The sequence below is a fragment of the Lygodium microphyllum genome, chromosome 11 (assembly GCF_053477565.2).
Source record: "Lygodium microphyllum isolate KBCC chromosome 11, Lygodium_microphyllum_v1.1.10, whole genome shotgun sequence".
Taxonomy (NCBI): domain Eukaryota; kingdom Viridiplantae; phylum Streptophyta; class Polypodiopsida; order Schizaeales; family Lygodiaceae; genus Lygodium; species Lygodium microphyllum.
Genome location: NC_141145.1, coordinates 75,702,046 through 75,721,600, shown reverse-complemented (window position 1 = coordinate 75,721,600; position 19,555 = coordinate 75,702,046).

The window sequence follows — 19,555 nt, the reverse complement described above, 5'->3', positions numbered from 1 at the left end:
TCTTTGAAAAGGATTTTTCCGTTTTCTCTTTGTGAATTGATCACAAAATGATCTCATACATGTTACGCAAGTCCGGCGACGGAATAATCTGTTTAGATTCCTTAAGCTGACGTATGTCAGGCCTAGGGTTCCTTCTTTTAAGAACCTTAGGGACGAACCCTAATTTCTTATCTTGATGAATTTATTGTCCTTGCGGTAAGGTAAGTAGCCCAGTGTTTTAGGGTATGAATGTTTCTATGTTTAGATTGGTCCGGTTAGCTTTTGGAAAGATTGGTTTGGTCAGCTTTTGGGAGGTAATCTTACTCGTCTTGTCACGATTTTACTATCTTTGATAAATTTTCTCAATCAATACAATTTAATTTGGCATATAGCATAATGCCATGATGATACAAGGAGCGACGATACTCCTTGGGACAAAGTCCTAACTAATGAATTGGTGAATACACACTTTATTAGTTCCAAGTCCTCAATTTGCAGGGAAAAAGTGTTAATAGAGTGTCATCCAGCAACTTTCTATTACATTTTCTTTCCAAATGAGTTCGTATATCTAATTTTTATACTTATTAATTTCTAACGTCTAACTTCCGTTTTCTTTAAAGATGAACTCATGCTAATTACAACAGTTACCTTGTGAAGGTGTGCAACTAGCAAAGACAACTCTCTAGTAATTTGAGCATCGAAAGAAATCTTTCATGAATTTAGCCATTTTGCCATGATTCGTTGCGAAAGGAATAAGACTAATGGTGCAAGATATAATTGCTTCATTTGAGGGCTATATTATTATAGTAGATGGATAGTTTTTGCCTATTATTCTATAATGCTTGATGCAATTTGAAGAAAGCCAATTGTCATTCATAAGCTAACTACTTCGTTAAAAATAACTTGAACAAATAAATATATTTCCTTAACAATTTTTCTTTGCATGATTGACTAAAAACCTGAATTAACAACAAGAAAAAAAACCTGGCTTTGAGGTGAGATATCCACATGGATACCGGGAGATGACCCTCCCGCGGCTACGCTTTGGACTTTCTTAGGAGGCATTGCAACTGTAGTCTGTTGAACGTGGAAGCAGCTTTTACCTTCCTTCGGAAAACACTTAGCACTCTCTTCCCTTTTTCAAGTGGGGAAAGAAGAACAAAACTTCAAAGTATTTTGCGAGTTTGAAGGAAAGGCTAAGGACAATTTCTCTTGGGAGAAAGGGCCTTACAGAATTTTAATGGAGGAACTCCAAGGGAGGGAAAGTAGTCCTTAAAGGTTATATAAAAAAAAGGGGGCCTAACGAGGCCTTAGGAGAAGATATAAGGGGGTAGTTCGAGGGTTATAATGAGCAAGGCCCTAAGGGGAAATAAAGGTTGGGAAGATAAGACCTTTAAGGTTAAAAAAACCCTTTTATGGGGGAAAATCTCCAACCCAACACGGAGGGGGGGAAATTAAGACCTTTTAAGGTCTGAGTTATTTTTGGGGGAAAGGGAATTTAAAACCATGGGAAGGCTAAGGGGATGTTTAAAACCGGGGGTAAGAATCCCTTTGTTAAGAACGCAAGGGGGGAAAAAGGGGCTTTATAAAGTCCTAAGGGGAAAACTCTAGGGGGAAAAAAAAAGAGACCCTAAGGGAGCCCTTAGGGAGGAATTTAAAAGGGGAAAAAGGGTAGCCTTAAAGGCTATAGGTAAAAGGCCTATGGGCCTTTAGGGGAAAAATTGGAGAGAAGGGGTAGTTCCAAAGGCCACACGAAGGGGGGCTTAGGAAGCCACCCTTGGAAGTTTCCAAGGCTTCCTAGAAGGCACGTGGGGAAAAGACCAAGGGGTTACATGGCAAGCTGGCGTCTGATGGTGGTTGAACGGCAAGGATGGCGGCTGAATAACGGCTGCTGACTGGCGGCGTTTGCTCCACGGCAGCCCCCCCCCACCTCACTCAAGCCACACCCGCCTCTCCCTCGTGGCTGCGTCCTTCAACTATAATGCCCTTCTCCCTTCACGACTACCACACGACCCTCCTTCAGCTACGAGTGGTGCAACACATCAATGCTTCAGCTCCTCCTTCCTCACGATTGTGGCGATCGTAGCTTCCTTCTTAATTCCGCAGCATTATCCCTTCTCACACAGCTCCTGGCTTCAACAGGGTGAAGGCCGTCGTCTCTCTCTCTTCCCTATCCTCCTTCCCTTCCTCCCACAGGGTTTGTATGGGAGGGGGAGAGGTACCTCCCCTCCCCACGCGGCTCGTGCATGGGCTTAACCCACCCTACGACCCCCAGCAAGGATGCTTAGTCATCCTTGCTATTCCCCTCCCTTCCAGCATGATAGCCGCTGGGGGAAAAAAGGGGAAGTAAGAAAAAAAAAATTTCCTTTAATCTCAAGGTTATCCTTTTGGCCTTCTAGGAGGAGGTTCCCGCGTAATTTCCTTTAACTCGTTTATGCAAGCGGAGATCAAGATACGTAGTATGTAATTCGAAAATCACACCATCGGCGTATTTTTGGATGTTGGAATTCCCTTGCATGACTATCACGTGGGTTTTGAAATATTCTCATAATGGAAATATTACATAATCTCGATTTATGCTGTTTTAGGGGAACGGAATGGGACTATGCCTTATGGCAGAGAGGTCGAGCCTTGCATCCCTCTAGTTTCCCATTCTCCTTGAACCAAGTGCAACGTGAATCCACTTCGGCCCTGGCATTTCTACGTAAAGTAGTTCTCTCAGGGTTCAAAGCTAGTTGCCGTTTAGGAAATGACCATTAGAGAAAACCGAGATTCAGGTCGGTCCTAAGTGGGAACGGCCAGAATACTTCCGCTACATGGCAGACACGAAAAGTCCTAGATCTCAAACCCTGTAACATTCCATGGGAGTGCAGGACAGAGCTTTCTAGACCTCCTTTCCAATGGACTACTAAGACGTGTCCTGAAGGGAAGAAGTGGACACGTTACAAAGGGGTTTTTAATTAATAAATTTTCAAAAGTTCTTATTGCAACTTGGGCATGTGGGTATCATGGTTTACTTGGAACAAGGGAGCTTTTGCATACTATTAAAGGTTTAATTCCCAAAGATGGCATCCTATAAGTTTTAAAGCATGTGAGAGTTTTACTTTATTAGCATTGCTCATTAGGGTATTGCTTATACAATGGTGCTGTGGCAAGGTAGTTCAAGCCCAAAAAAAAATTACCGAGGGTTAATTGGAGTTAAGTGTCCCATTTTTTTGAGTTAGGATTTGTGGATTTGGTAGTTGAAAATATGCTACTTTTTTTATAGCACCTTCCCATGATCCCTTTCTCCAACTCACACCAAGCTTATGGCAAACGTCAAGCTCTTTGCGTGAGTTTCGTAACTTTCGCATATTTGCAAAAGTTACGAAACATCATTGATTGTTTCAAACTTTAACAACCGATAGCCAGTTAACGGAGCCATAGTAGTGTGTAACGGCTGCAACAAAATCAGATATGACCTTCAACACCCCGTCAATTGATTGTGTGAGAAAGTGAAGTTGAAAATCATAACGTTCACTATCCTATTCTGAGAAGGGGCTGTCGAAAGGTGCTCTTAGGGCCTCTTTCCACTCAATTTTAGTGCGGATTTTGAGGCCCCACTATTACTACTATTCAAGTGTCCCACCACAGTGATAGTGGGGGCCCTAAAAAATAGGGTCGCTACAAAATTTCCAATGATGGAAAAAGCAGGTGCAAGCACAATGGGGCTATTCACACAGGGGTTTTTTGGGGGTGGGTTTCCAACAGTTTTTAGATAAAACCAAAAACCACTCCAAGCCACATGGAAGGGGGGGTTTCAAAATCGGGGGTTCTCCCCAGAAACACTTCCACACCAGTGACCCTCCCAAAAACCCTTTCCAAGTTTAGACTTTACCACATGTAAACTATTCACGTCAAAGGAAGTTTTTTTGCTTATTATTATTATAATATGTGCGCTCTACGGTGCTTGGATCAATTGACAGGCCTACTGATTGATCCATTTTGAGAGAGAGAGAGAGAGAGAGAGAGAGAGAGAGAGAGAGGGAGGATTAATTATTGGCGCTTGCAAGGTATCTAGGTTTTGAAGGTACCCTGTTACCATTGCTGGCGTATTAAGATGTAGGAGAGATCAACAAGGAAGGGGATCAGAAACGGAGGAAGGAGCTGATGTAGTCAGCGCAAATGAAGTTGAAGGTAAAAGTCAAAAGATCGGAGAGATGAGAATAGTTGCGTAAGGATGATTGCTCCACAACGTATGGCGACACCATTCATCTAGTAAATTGAAAGACTCTGAAGATGCCTCTTTCTATCTTTGTTTGTGCATGCACGACAAGCATTTTCGCCAGGTGTTTTCCTTCTTCCCCAACTCTCCTTTTTGTTCTCTGTCCTCACCTCTCTCATATTGTCATGCCTTCATATCCTCGATCCATACCCATGGAAGCGGAAGGTTTGCCCGATGGCTTGTAACCTATTTGCCAAACCAGTTTTGTACATAGATTTTGGTTTCTTTGAACACAATTTTTGATGAATTGGTCATATTTAAGGTTGTGTCTCTGTTTTATTTCTTACAATCACCGCAGCTTGCATTATGCCATTCGAGTATGTGAATTCTTTTCTGATTTGCCCCAATTCTGTACATCAAGCCCTATTTTTTTGACCTAAACTGGATTATTTGTTTGTGCATTCCTGTATCCCTTCATGCCTCCTTTTTAAGAGTGCACTGAGTGAGGGTGTTTCTTACATCAAGCTAAGTTTCAAAGAAAGCATGTGGCTTTCACAAGGAGTTTACCATGAGCTTTCATGAATCATTTACAAATTGGGGGTAAAAGGCAAGACATGATGTTTACTTGCTTGAAAAATTGAGATCTATCATTTTGAATGTTTTAAAGAGAAGGTTTGACAAGGAGTACTATATGTAAGCACACGTCTGTACACTATCCTTTTTTTATATCCCTTCCCATTTCCTTGGCATCGTGCAGGAACAATGATAGAAGGCTAAAGTTTTGAATGGTTTTACATCATCCTTGTTAGGAGCTCACCAATGTCTTGTGAATTGCTATTCAATTTGTGACTTCTTGGCCTTTTGGATTTTCCATATAAGAAGTGGTGCATAGGACATCCCTATGGTTGTAGCTTTAATCTAGCCATTCTAGGGGATGTAGTGTTTTTTCCCTTGATGATCTAGGACATGCAAACTATCCTTGCATTGATTTTGCTTGTAATTAGTTTTGTCATCTAGTCCTCAGAAAGGAAAGAGTTACTCTGCTCATTAACATTTTACTTATGTAATTGACTTTTAGTTCAGTTGCCATCTAGCATCACATCACTTTTATGTACATATAGATTCAACCTTGGAGTGGCTTGAACATCCCATACTCTGTAAGGTATCCAATATGATATAAAATGTACAGGTTACTAATTGATTCAAATAACAAAAGTATTTCCTATTTTGCTAGTCACTTTCTCCTAATGTATTGGGCCTAGTTTGTAATTGATGTATTAGGTGGGTAAATCTGTGTTCCTTTTTTTGGGTGCAGTAAACTAGTGTCAGTATTCAATGCAAGGAAGGCGTAGATGGTTGTTAAAAGTTCTTGTGCATACTAAGGGACCTTGATTTGTTGCATACTCTGCAGTTTTGTAAGGCCACAATGAGTCCTTTTGTAGTATGAGGAGAAGAAAATAGTTGTATTGATAGAGTTATACCATCAGGGGTTGAAATGCTAGACACTTCTTACTGAGAAATTACCTTTTAGTCAGTTTTCAATAAAGATGACACTTGCCCATTTGCCCATATTTGTTGGAATTTCAATTTTCCGTTTTTATTGTGACTGACTGGTACAAAGGTAAAACTCAAGACTTGCAGATGGCTGTAAATCTTTTCTACTAACGAAATGAAATTCTCCAAACTTGGGAAGGTGGAACTTAGTACTCAAATTGCAAAGTCTAGTGGAAACACACACATATATATAATCTATCTCTCTCTATTATTGTAATGTGTCCACCTGTTCCTTTCAGGACACATCTTAGCAGTCCATCAAAAAGAAGATCTAGAAAGCTCCGCCCGGCACTCCCATGGAATGTTACGGGGTTTGAGATCTAGGACTTCCCGCGTCTGCCACATACCAAAAGTATTCTGGCCGTTCCCATTTAGGACCAACCTGAATCAGGGTTTTCCCCTTATGGTCATTTCCTAAACGGAAACTATCCTCGAACCCCGAGCGAACTACTTTACGCAGAAACGCCAGGGCTGAAGCAGATTCACGATGCACTTGGTTCAAGGAGAATGGGAAACGAGAGGGATGCAAGGTTCGACCTCTCTGCCATAAGGCATAGTCCCATTCCGTTCCCCTAAAATAGCGTAAACCGGGTTTATTGTAACCTAGACTCTAGGTCAGCACCCTTGCTATTCATTTCCTTTGAAACGATCTTCTTGCTGTCCATCATGATTGAGAAATGTTCCCGGCCAACCGAGGCCACCCATCCGTAGAACGGACCCATGGCCACATCCATCGCACTTTCCTTAGTTATTTTAGTTTTCTAATTTCCTACCACATTTAGTTAGACATGCTTTAAGCAGCTTCCTTAATTAGCCCGTTAGGCATCGGTTCCTTCATGTAATCTTAGCCTTTGACATAGAAAAACAGTGTCAAACAAGTTCCTTGTCAACAGGTTATCATATTTATATTTGAAATACATTTATAAAGTCCATCTCGCAGGCTTATCCATAATCCTCTCGAAGGCTATCAAGCAATCCACAAGGATTACTAATCCAAGATTCCGCTTGTAGAATAGTATGCAGGCCTCGAGATCCAATCCCGAGTCACGTTAGCCTCTTGTGTAGGGCCCGAAAGGCGAGGGATTTACGACCAGAGCCCCCCCTCACATCCAAGCATCCTCCTACTCCAAGTAGCGCTCAACGGAGAGACCTCTCATGACGGGTTCGGTCCACCTTCCCGGCGCAGTTAACAACCCCTTGGTTAGGGTCAGGTAGACAATCGGGGGTAACTGAGGCTGCCTCTCCCTTCAGGCCTTTAACCTGAAGCATTAGATATCTTTTCATCCTTTAATTCCTTGAGCAAACAAAGCAAATAGTGCTCTTTAAACTTATACAAGCACAATCATTTTCTAGTGGTTGTTATTTTTGGCCAACTGCTAAGAAGTGAATCCTTCTCACCGAATGCATCCAGCATTTGACCCGGGATGAATTGCGACTCAGAAAGATCCCCAAGGGTTTATTTTTTAACCCTTATGTCTTTGGGTTAGGACCGTACCCTATTAACCCAACTTAACCAATAACTTAAGTTCTATTAACAGAAAATATGTTGCTCCAAATTATTGATTGGTCCTTTGCTTCGAAGAAAATATCTAATCCCCGTATCTTGGTCACTTTCCCAAGAAAGGTGCTATAATAGAATGACTACTCATCCTCTTGCAAGTTAAACTTGCGCAAGAATCTGCCACTCTCATTTCGAGGAATTGGTCATTCTCTTGTGGTCAACCACAAGATCATGCGAGTCTGTAACTTGTTGCACAAATGTCGCATCTAATCCATGGGACTATTTTACCCATCGAACGGCGTCTTTTAAATCACGGAATCATGAATAGATAGGAACACGATTAGGGTGTCTTCATATCCAATCTGTTCCTGATTGCACTAGGCCAACATTGTCGGTCCTAGGGTTCCAACTCAATCTGAGTCTCATCTTTTTAGCGAGCGATCCTTAGGGTAGAAACCCTATATCGTTTCTTGCAAGTATGTCCTATTGTCCCTACATTCCGTGAATGTGGGTAGGTCTTTAGGGTATGAGAGTTTCAACTTGGCAATAAGTGCGACTAGGTCACATCCTCAACGTGCTAAACCCTAGTTAGCACTTGGGATATGTTGCATCGATTTAACCATTCCTTTACGATTCCTTTGCGATTTAGGTGTTTAGGGTAAACCAATTTACTTGTCTATTCATGAAGATATTGTCTTGATCAAGAGGGGAAAAACTAGTTGCATTACGATACCATTCTCGTAGGCACACGATTCATTGCCTACGTATGATTAGATTTACAACCCCTGGTTAAGATCAAAGCGTATGTTAAGTTACAGCATAATTTCCATTGATGCATTCACGATTCATGCCAACTAAGCTTTTAGGGTTTTATGTTAAAACGAACCATGCAGCCTTTCCCTAGCTTCCGTACTCGACCTTTCCTAGTTACAACGTAGTAGAATGAGATTTATGCCAATTGCCTAGAGTTTAATCAACTTCATGCAGCCCTAGAATTATTTCCATGCCTTGCAATTTCCTACCGTTGTTAGCAACCTTCTTTCATAAATCATTGCGAAGAAGAGATGTCTAATAATGCGACATGCAATTTCATCTTTCCATGCACAATCGAAGTGTACTACAATAATTTTGACTTTGAAATGATGGTCATTAGTTGATCTAAATTCGTTACTTTGCAATGCATAAAAACAATTTACTAAGAATGCATAGACATCTTAGGTTATTCTTTCGTTCGTTTCTTTGAGAAATACAAATGACCGATTCTTCAATTGTGAGTTATTTCCTTTAAGATAGTCAATGTTTTTCAATCGCAAAAGTACATCTTACTTTCGTGAATTAATCGTGCATAATTGCACTATTACAACGTAAATAAAAAATAGGAAGAAAACCTGGACTTGTGGGTTCGGTGAAATGTCCACATGAATGTTAGGAGATGATCCTCCTGCGGTTGCGCCTTGTGCCTTTTTAGGGGCCATCGTGAATTCAACCTTCTTGCCTTGGCCGCAAACTTATGATCTTGGCCCGTTCTCCCTTGTACGCGAAATTCCCTTTGGGATACAGCTTCCTTGACCAATGCACCCTCTTGTGGAATTTGGGCTTGGGAACTTTTGAACTTCTCCTTCTTTTTATAGAAGTTCCGGGGATAAGGATCTTTGTGGAGAAGGAGTGTGAGGGAAAAACTAGAGATGAGTTATGGGGGAAATTCAAGTGAAAAGGGTTTAGATAAACCCCTCTTCTTCTTACAAGAACCGGGGGTGAAGATTTTTGCTTGTGGTGACTGCTATGGGAAGGAAACTTTAAAATTCCAGGTTCAGAATGAACTTACAGAGATCAATATGAAGGCTTAATTCCCGGGGAATGCAAGGGGAAAAAAGGGCTTTAAATCCCAGTTACAATGGACTTAATAGGATCTCCACGGATAGGGATTTAAACCGAGGTTAATAGGGAATTATAAAAGTCGCAATAGGAAGGGGTTTAAGAGAAACTCAGGGTAAAATTGACTTGTGTGGGATGCAAGGGGGGAAAGGGGGTTTAATATGAAACCTTTAGTCCAGTTTCTAGGATGGCAACTATCAGATGTGTGATTACTTTGGCAGCAGTCAAAGGTTGGAGGTTGCAGCAAATGGATGTGAAAAATTCCTTCTTGCATGGTGATTTGTAGGAAGAAGTGTATATGGATCAGCCAGCAGGTTATGAAGATTTAGAGCATCCCACATATGTGTGCAGGTTGAAGAAGGCGCTCTATGGGCTCAAGCAAGCACCTAGAGCATGGTCTAACAAGATCAAAGAGTATCTTGTCAATATTGGCTTTTATGTTTCTGATGCTGATCACTCACTTTATGTGAGAAAGGGAGATGCAGGTTTGGTCATCATAGTCATCTATGTGGATGACTTGATTATTACAGGTGATAGTGATAGCATGATTGCTGAAGTCAATGACTTTTTGAAGAAGAAGTTTGAGATGAAGGATTTAGGTGAGCTAAGGTACTTCCTTGGCATTGAGGTGATCAGATGTGATGATAGTATATGGCTGTCCCAAAGACAGTATGGCTTGGATATGTTGTCCAAGTATGGTATGACAGCATGAAAACCACTTTCATTCATAGTGAAAGCACAAAGGCGATATTTAAAGTTGCGAGGACATGGGGGGCCCCAAGGCTACATGATTTCCTAAGTTCCAACCTTAATGGACCCTCTTTATCAACAACAAAGAGAGGGCAAAGACATGCCACTCAATTTGTACCAGGCATACATCGGTACATTTTTTATGCGATTGCTAAAATATATCAAGAGGAGAAAGAGAAGCATGGCATCATGTTGAAGGTTCCTTTCATTTTAGTGGAAGACAAAACTGCCATAAAGAAGTGAGTCAGGTAACAATATCATGGTCTTTCCAATAATAATGGATTAATACCTTGTTTGAATTAAGAAAGTATTGTAAAAGAGTTTGTGCTTTTTTCACTGATGCGTGCAAGTGGAACCCAAAGGATGATATGCTTGTGGGGTTTGATGGATATAAATCAGACGATCATAAGTGCTTGACAGCATGCAAGATCAAAGTGGGAGAAGGACAAGAAGGGTATGAGAAGATTGTTGGTGCATTTCAGAATTGTGTTATTGGTGGGCATGCAAGAGTTTTCCTTGCAAACCCTTTGCATGATGCTCTCCCTCGCTTGGTCCTAGTTCTTCATTGTACTTGCAATCGGTTTGATGAAAGCTTTGTTCACAAGCAATGGGCAGTCATTTTAATTTTGTGGGATGAGAAGCTAGGGCCCACGGGTGGCCCAATCATTGGACATGCATCCGATGGTGATAGTCGGCGAAGAAAGTTGATGCTTTCCAATTATGTAGACAAGTTTGTTAGTAGATTTAGACTCAAGTGGGATGGATGGCCACTCTCAGCAAAACTTTCAAAAAATGAAGTTTATCGGCTTCATGACCAAGACTTTGTACACAATGGGAAAAATTTAGTCAATTTTCTTGACAAGCTCAAGTGTCAATTGGCTATTGGTGATGTTTGGATCACCCTAAATCATGTTCTCATCGTGTATGATGCTTTCTCTGTTGATAATCATATGCTAAGAGAGGGAGATATTAGGCGAGATGATCTCAAAACTTCACAGGAGCTCAAAGAATATGTAGTAGGCAAGTGCAATGGTGTTTGGGAGAACTAGGAAATGATGGAGTATGCAAAACAGAGGGGGCAAAGTATTGTAGAGGAAAGATCAAAGAATGGCCTAAAATGCTACCATTTGCATTATGAGCTGACCGAACTACTCACAGTTCAGTGACTGGCTATATGCCAGCTAAACTTATGCATGGACAACAACCAATTATGCCAATTGAAGAATCTATACTCACATGGAGTCGTCTACCTTGGGAGGAAGGCATCAGTAGAGAAGAGTTGCTGACTTTGCGCATATGGCAGCTAGAAAGAAGACCTAAAGATGTTCAAGCTGTTGAGAAGCTAAAGACAACAAGACTAAAGAAAAAAAAGAATATTTGATAAGCGACATCAACTTCGGCCAAGAGCAATTCAAGAAAATGACTGGGTGCTCGTCTATGATAGTAGCCTAGACAATCAATATAGTGCTTCTAGGAAGATGGTAAAGCGTTGGTTTGGCCTACATGTGGTAAATGTCATTTATGACAATGCCACATATTCATTGGCTGAATTGGATGGAACAAGCATGAAGATACCTATAGCTTTAAAAAAAATCAAACTCTTTAAATGAAGAGAAAGTTCAACATATGAGCTAGAAGACTTGAATATAATTCAAGAGCATAAAGACATAGAGGAAGAAGAAGAGGCGGAAGATGAAGACATTGACATGGCAGAAGATACTTCTTCTGACATTGCAAATTTGTAAGACTTTTGCACATGCCACAGGATGTGCAGGTTAGGAGGGGGTGGATGTCGTGCTGCTACATGCACACTGTGTAAAAAAATCTAAAGTGTGGCTTCCTTTTAGATTTATAGAGCCAATGCCACTTTAGGCATTGGTATTAGTGTCCATGGTTCAAGATATTAAATTTCTTTGCATAAGTTTTTAGTCAATTTCTGATATTCTAGATATTATCTCTTATAAAAATCCATAACACTATAGATAACTTCTAGATTAGGAGAACATGTAAAAGAAAGCATGTAGCTTTGAGCCAATTTGAGAGGATTTTATGTAAAACAAGAGATTAGGGAAATCGCGCGATGCACGATCGTTGTTTTCAGGCAATGAACGACACTTCGAAAGTGGGAGATGAAGAAGGAGTGATCTGGTAGGATTCTGGTCAGGTGTCCTAGTTTTTAATCCCCCTTTTGGAGCCATTCGGAGCATCATATTGGCGATCTGAGCAGCATAGAGAAAGATATTATTTTGTACACGTTTTTGTCTATTAGAGTTATATTTTCTCATAATGCTAAAAGAAACTCACAAGCTTAATCTCGGTTAGTATTCTTCTATATTTTCTAATTCTTTTTGGGAGTATTCTTCTAGTCAAGTCTATCCGCGCTCCGACGGGTATGATGCATTCTCTCAGGTCTGCATTTTCTAAAGACGACCAATTATCAGGGCTAAAATCCCATGACTGGCATAAGATATGTTAGGTTTGTACTACCAATGGATTGTAATTGGCGTGCGCATTTTGCTATTTGGAGTGTAGCCATTGTTCAGAATGCGTTATCATTTGTGGCAGTTTGTACTACTGATCGCGATCGCAGGATGCCTTACTCCAGCAATATGCAGGGCCATTTACAAGTTGTCGACTTTGGTGCAATGGATCTCACAGAAGGAGGTTAAGACATCCTCTATTAAATCCGCGAGGCGGGGAGCAGTGGAGACGGTCTGTCTTACTCTAGAAATACACGGAGCCATTTACAAGTTGTTGACTTTGGTGCAATGGATCTCACAGAAGGAGATTAAGACATCCTCTATTGAATCCGCGAGGCAGGGGGTAGTGGAGACAGTCTATCTCTTTGAGAAATACCTGCCTACCAGCATGCTCACAATACAAATCCACCTTCTTGTGCATCTTGTATATAAAGTGGAGATTGCTAGACCTGCCCATATGCAATGGATGTTCTTCTTGGAGCGCTTCATGAAAACCCTGAAAGGCTTTGTGTGATAACGAGCTCGGCCAAAAGGTAGCATGGCTGAAGGTTGTTTAGTGTCTGAGGCGCTAGTGCATATTTCACAATGGCTAACAACGGTGGATGCACCATGCCTCTTTGGAGACATGGCTCACCAAGTACCAGATCGCTAGGCAAGATCGAGTGGAAGCGCGATCTGAATTTGGACGTAGTACACGCCATATCCTGAGGGCATGGAGGAGATGCCGCAGTTCATGTCAACGCGATGGTTGCATGGAGCTTTGACCGCAACGTCTCGCGAAGGGGTGAAGGTCTCAATGGAGGAGTGGGAATTCTTGAGGGGATATAGTCCAAAGGTGATGACGTGTTTAGGATTTTTCGTATATATATTTTATATGCGACAACTAATTTGAGTGTTTCAATGTATAGTACAAAATATATAATGCAACGTGGTCGCACGGACAACATTTTCGCATGGAGCGTATTGACAAAATGCGCTCCACAATGGACTGTCGTATCATGGCAAGGTTCGAGCAGGAGAGCAGACGATGAGCAACGGATCCAAACACGGTTATAGATGAGATAGAGTATTTTGGGAACTTGCAAAGTATTGTTACGGTGGATTACCATAGCTTCTCCATGATACTATTCGATGAGCAGTGGTTCAAATTAGTTTTGCGTGACACCTATCTCAAAAAAGAAATCTTCAAGGCAAACAATCTCCAAAAAACTACCTATCACATCATGGCCGAAATCTCAATACCGGTCCCATGTAGATGGATTAGTCATATTATTCGGCTTACATTTTAAGAAATTTCATTGTCAATTCCAATTGTAGGCTATCACCTTTATAAAACAAAGTTTTACCTATGTTGTCAAAGGAAATGCCTAATCAATAGTTAAATACTGCACTCTTGAGCTACTCTACTCTAGAGGCAAAGGGGAAGTGTTGTATGTCAAAAGTTGCACTACTATGAATCAAAGGCTATTTGCTCTAGTTTTTGACCCAAAGTTGCACTACTATGAATCAAAGGCTATGTCAAATGCTTAATGGTTGAAAGATGTGGGGTCTTGTGAAGCAATAGGCATGGCAAATAAGAAGCTCAAATTTGTGAAGAACAAGGTAAAAAAGCTAGCAAAAGATCATGTAAATCACACCTTGTGAGATCCCAAAGAATCAAATCACTTGCACATGCAATAAGCATAAGAAATACATTCAAGGCTATGAGCTCACCACTTGGGCCAAGCACACTATCACTTAGGAGTGATTGCACCTAACCTAAAACTTTGCTTAGCCCTCCACTTCATCTGAGCTAAATGGTGCTTGGGAGTGATCACAATTAAGCCCTCAAATCACATCAAAGATGTAAGCAATGACAAGAGATTGATCTTGAACACTGACAAGAGATAGATCCATGATTTTTGGATAGCTTTCCGTTCTATGGCTCTTGCTTTATCTTCACTCAAAACATCAATATGACATGGCCTAGGTTGGGACATAATTGGATAGAAGAAGTTTGAGGTAAAGCTTCTAACAGAAGAAAATTAACAACGTGTTGACATCGCTCTAAGAAATAGGCTCATGTTGGAAAATTTCAAAGCAAGAAAGAAGAGCAATCTTCTCATGTGACAATTGCTTTGTCTCTCTTTCAAACTAGTTGCCATGCTCTTTTTCTATTATTAGCATGTTTATGAAGGCCCCTTCATAGCATGTCATCATAAATTTTCATGATTTTACATATTTCATGGATTATCTTAACTGTATTTACAAGTCCATTTCTCAAGTATAAGCTCCTATCAGATGAGGACCTCTTATTATATTCTTTTTGGTTGTTGAAATCCTCCCTTCAAGTACAACATGCCTCATGTTCCTGTTCAAATGTTGCTCCTCTTCAATCACTATGGCCAATTGAGCAATTTCTATGAAGCGATGCCTTCATTTGCATACAAATCCAAGAGATCATTGTCCAAGTTATCTTACTCTTTTCCTTATTCACCCATAAGTATTCCCAATGGACGATCAAGGTCATCAAAGAAGCAATGTAGTTCATTTTTATTTTCACTAATAGTTTTACTATTCATCCCGTATGATACCGGGAGGATTCTACCGAAACTGTGGCCTTCCGTCAAATCTCTCGCCTTACGTGTCCGTTCCGCATCGTCACTCTCCCAACCATCCCGTACCCTGCTAACATGTGATCGGTCGGACGGTCCGTCAACTCACCCCCGATCAGACCTTATAATTTACATTATTGCTTCTGTTTTTTTTTCCCCTTAATGAACTCACAGCTGGTTCAGTAGTTGGGGGATAAACCTCAAGAAAGAGTGTAGTTACAATCATCGGATAACGACGATCAAGAGAGACTATAGTGTGAATATTGAAGGATCTTGTGACGGCCGACCTATAAAGTATGTCGGAAAACCATACCTAGTTAATCCTGCACACTCGATATACCCCTCCATATTGTAGATATAATTAATCTTAACGTTGTCGTTAATCATGACTTAATCAATGTCAATGTTACTGCGGATGTAGTAAGACGTACGTCATTATATTAGTATCTCTATCGCTCCAGGATGTTGCAATTGTTGGTCCTGGCGTGGTCACTGGTGGATGATTTTGAGGGGATGATCCAGCACTTCTTCACGGATCACCTTCATCTAGTTTAGGCCGGTACACGACTTTCCGTTATAATAATTATAATCACCTCTGAAATATTGCTCTTGATCAGCTGAGGACTCTATCCACGTGCAGCTGCTCCTTGTCACTGTTATGCCGCCTTTGATAATTTGAATATTGTGGCATTGATTATAATAATGATCAGGGTACTGGGATATCCGCGATTACGCGCTCAGAAAGGAGATCTAATTGTGCTGCTGGAAGGCATGTATCTGCACAGGTTTATTACTGTCGATATGAATAACCATGTCCAGCTCGCTCTCACTGTTCACGAAAAGCATTTTTTATAGGCAATACAAAAACATTTAAACATGTAAAAATGTAGTTTTTTTAAACGTTATAATTCACAAATTTATTCCTTAAAAGTTTAAGGTGTTTTACATTCAAGTTCATAATCTAACTATCAATAACCTTGTACCAAATAATCTTGCATTTTAAAAATTTTAATTTACAAGATAGAGCTAACTCCAAAATGAGGTGTGTTTTTTTTGGTATTATAGTTGGTTTTCTCAATGACAAATAGGGATCTAAGATAATAGAGAAAAAGTGAATGAATCATACAAGGTAGCTCTATTCATACTACAAAAAGAAGCTACTACCTTGAAGCTATATCAAGTGCATACTAGAAGTTTAACTATTGTCCTTTGACATTGGATGAGTCACATAGTTCCCATGCAAATTTTCTTTTACAAAGTAAGACATGCAATTGTCCCAAAATTCCATGTTTGGAGTCATCTTCAAGGAAAAAAGCATCACCTCCACTAAAAAAGAGAGGTTATGTAAGCTTCAAAATAACTTTTTAAATATCTCAAACATATGTAAATAGAATGGCAAGACTCAACTCCTTAAGTAGGAGATGAAGAAGCCAATCGGTAAACAAGTATACCACTACAAGAGAAAGGCCCTATAGACACACACTGTACACGCAAAATAGCCAGCGCGTTTATCAGCACATCTATTGGCGCTAGTATATAGATGCGAAAAATGTGTCTATATACTTGTGTTTTTAAACGCGCTTATAGATGCGAAAATAAATGCACAGATTTTTCATTTCTCATAAAGTCCCTAAATATGATCAAACAACTTAACATCTAGTATTTTTTAGAATACATTACCAACTTTACTTCTTTATGGTCTAATATAGCTTACACAATTGTACTTCTTTGTGCATCTTGGTGCATTGTTCTTTGGATGTGCACATTCAATTCTAATACTATAACACAACAAACGTTACATGTATCACAAAAGTAAGCGGCTCTTAATTGATATTTTAGTTGTTTCTGAGTATTACAAATATACATCCAATCATTCAAAGCTAATTATATGCTACAATGAATGATCAATCTCATCTTCAATGAGATCGGCCCTTGCTAGACTATCTACCTCTAGGTCTATGTTACCAATAGGTAATGAAATAAATAAGTCTATCTCATTGTCAGATGTATTGCTATGCTCAATTTCTTCTTCATCATCTGCAACCATATTGTTATCATCTTCTGTACTTCCTTGAATATCCTCGCGGGGATCATCTTGCATTGTATCATGTATATCATCGATCATGGCATCATCATTGATTATTGGATTGTCATCAACTATCTCTATGTTGGTAGCATTGCCATATATTGGTTTTGAACGATTAGATATGGAGATGACGTGCCACCATCGGTTATTGTTTACCATAGGGTGATACACAACCAACATTTAAAAAACAAAAAGTAAGTAACTTAGATATTTATTGTATTTTGAGAATGTATCAAAAAGTAATATATATGAGAATAAATAGCTTCCAATATACCTGCTCGCATTGTTGAGGTAGTACAAATGTGTCATTCTTGCCTTGGTGAAATTTTGTAGAGTCAATCACTACAAAACTGCTTGGATGACATCTAATTGTGCAATGCTCACCCGTTGTTACTACTTCTTTAAACCACTTCACATTTAGTACATATATAAAAAATTACCTGAAGTCAAGCTTCAAAATATCTTGGATCAAGCCACAATAACCTTCCATGGTGCCATTCGTATCGTGGAGGTTTTTAAGGATACCACAATCCTAGGTATTTCTCTTATCATCTATACATTGAGTTTGAAAATGTTTGCCTTCACACCAAATAGCATTGAGCAATGTGCACTAGTAGTACACTATTGAGATCATATTAATGATTTAGTTAAAGATGAAACATGTGAAATTATTATATCATATATAACTAAAGATAATTAATGATAAGTATGTCTTACCTTTGATAAGCAACCTCCTACATATTCCCACTCCTCTTGCGATATATCCATCGCCTCCTCTTTTTTCATCTTCTCCATTTCTTCATGTAGCCAATCTATATCAATATGGCGTGGAAGCGTACTTAAATGTTTTGGATATGGCACCTTACATCCATGTCTAGCACTAAATGCTTGCCTTTTCCTTACTCTTCTTGCCCTTGCTTCTTTAAATAGTGTCACTCATTTGCTCATTACTTCGCTGTTAAGCATACAAAATACATTTAACTTACGGAGTTCCTATTTCATTAGCACTTTGCTCCTTTCTTTTCCTTGAGGTATTCTAGAGATCATCCTCAAATATTCATCATCTTTCCCGGACCGTGCATTTTGCCTTACAAAATCTTTTAGGGTTTTCATAACACTACAACAAAAAAGCCTCATACACGCACATTTAGACGCGATTTTTGAATACAGAGAAAAACTTACAAGCGCGTCTATCCGCCCGTCTATTTGCACATCTATCATTCCGCGTCTATAATCGCTTGTATCGACGACTTTACACTCACAAATAGACACGCAATAGACGCACATATACATGCGCATATAGACACTCTTTTAGACGAGCTTTTACAAGCACTGAAAGACAAGAACGGTAAACAGAAAATTGTCATTTAAAAAAAAAAAAATTAATTTTGTTTTTTAATTTGAATAATGCAGCGTGCGTGTAGTCTGCATTATAGACGCGCGAATAAACGCGAATTACCTGTAACGTATCCACTAGAATCATCCAGGACACGTCTTAGCAGTCAATCGGAAAGGATGTCTAGAAAGCTCCGCCCAGCATTCCCATGGAATGTTACGGGACTTGCGATCTAGGTCTTCTTGCGTCTGCCACGTAGCGGAAGTATCCTGGCCGTTCCCACTTAGGATCGACCTGAATTAGGGTTTTCCTGATATGGTCATTAGCTAACAGCAACTAGCGTCAGACCCGAGCGAACTACTTTACGCAAAAACGCCAGGTCCGAAGCAGATTCATGCTGCACTTGGTTCAAGGAGAATGGGAAACGAGAGGGATGCAAGGCTCAACCTCTCTGCCATAAGGCATAGTCTCGTTCCATTCCCCTAAAACCGCGTAAATTGGGTAAGACGTAACTCTAGGTCATTGCTCTCATTTATTCGTTTTAATGATGATGATCATCCCGCTGTTCTTCGAGATTTTTGAGAAAAAATCCCGGCTAACCGGGACCACCCAACCGAAGGACGGACCCATGGCCCATCCTCTGCACTTTCCTCACTTTGTTTTAGTTATGTAATTATCTAACACATTAATTTGACATATAACAATCAACTTCTTTAATTACTCCTGTTAAGCACTGGTTCCTTCACGTAATCTTATCACGTGACATAGAAAAACAATATCAGACAAATTCTTTATTATCATTTCATCATTTTATCTTTGAAATACAAGGATTTCCGCCCGTAGGCTTGTCCATAATCCGCCCGAAGGCTATCCAGTGATTCCTAAGGATCACTATACCAAGCTTCCACCCGTAAACTAGTATGCGGGCCTCGAGATCCAATCCCGAGTCACGTTAGCCTCTTGTGTAGGACCCGGAAGGCGAGGGATTTACAGCCAGAGCCCCCCCTGGCACCCAAGCGTCCTCCTCCTCCAAGTAGAGCTCAACGGAAAGACCTCTCGCGGCGGGTTCGGTCCACGTTCCTGGCGCGATCAACAACCCCCTTGGTTAGGGTCAGGCAGGCAGTCGGGGGTAACTGAGGCTGCCTCTCCCTTCAGGCCTTCAACCTTAAGCTTTAGATATATTTTCATCCTTTAGT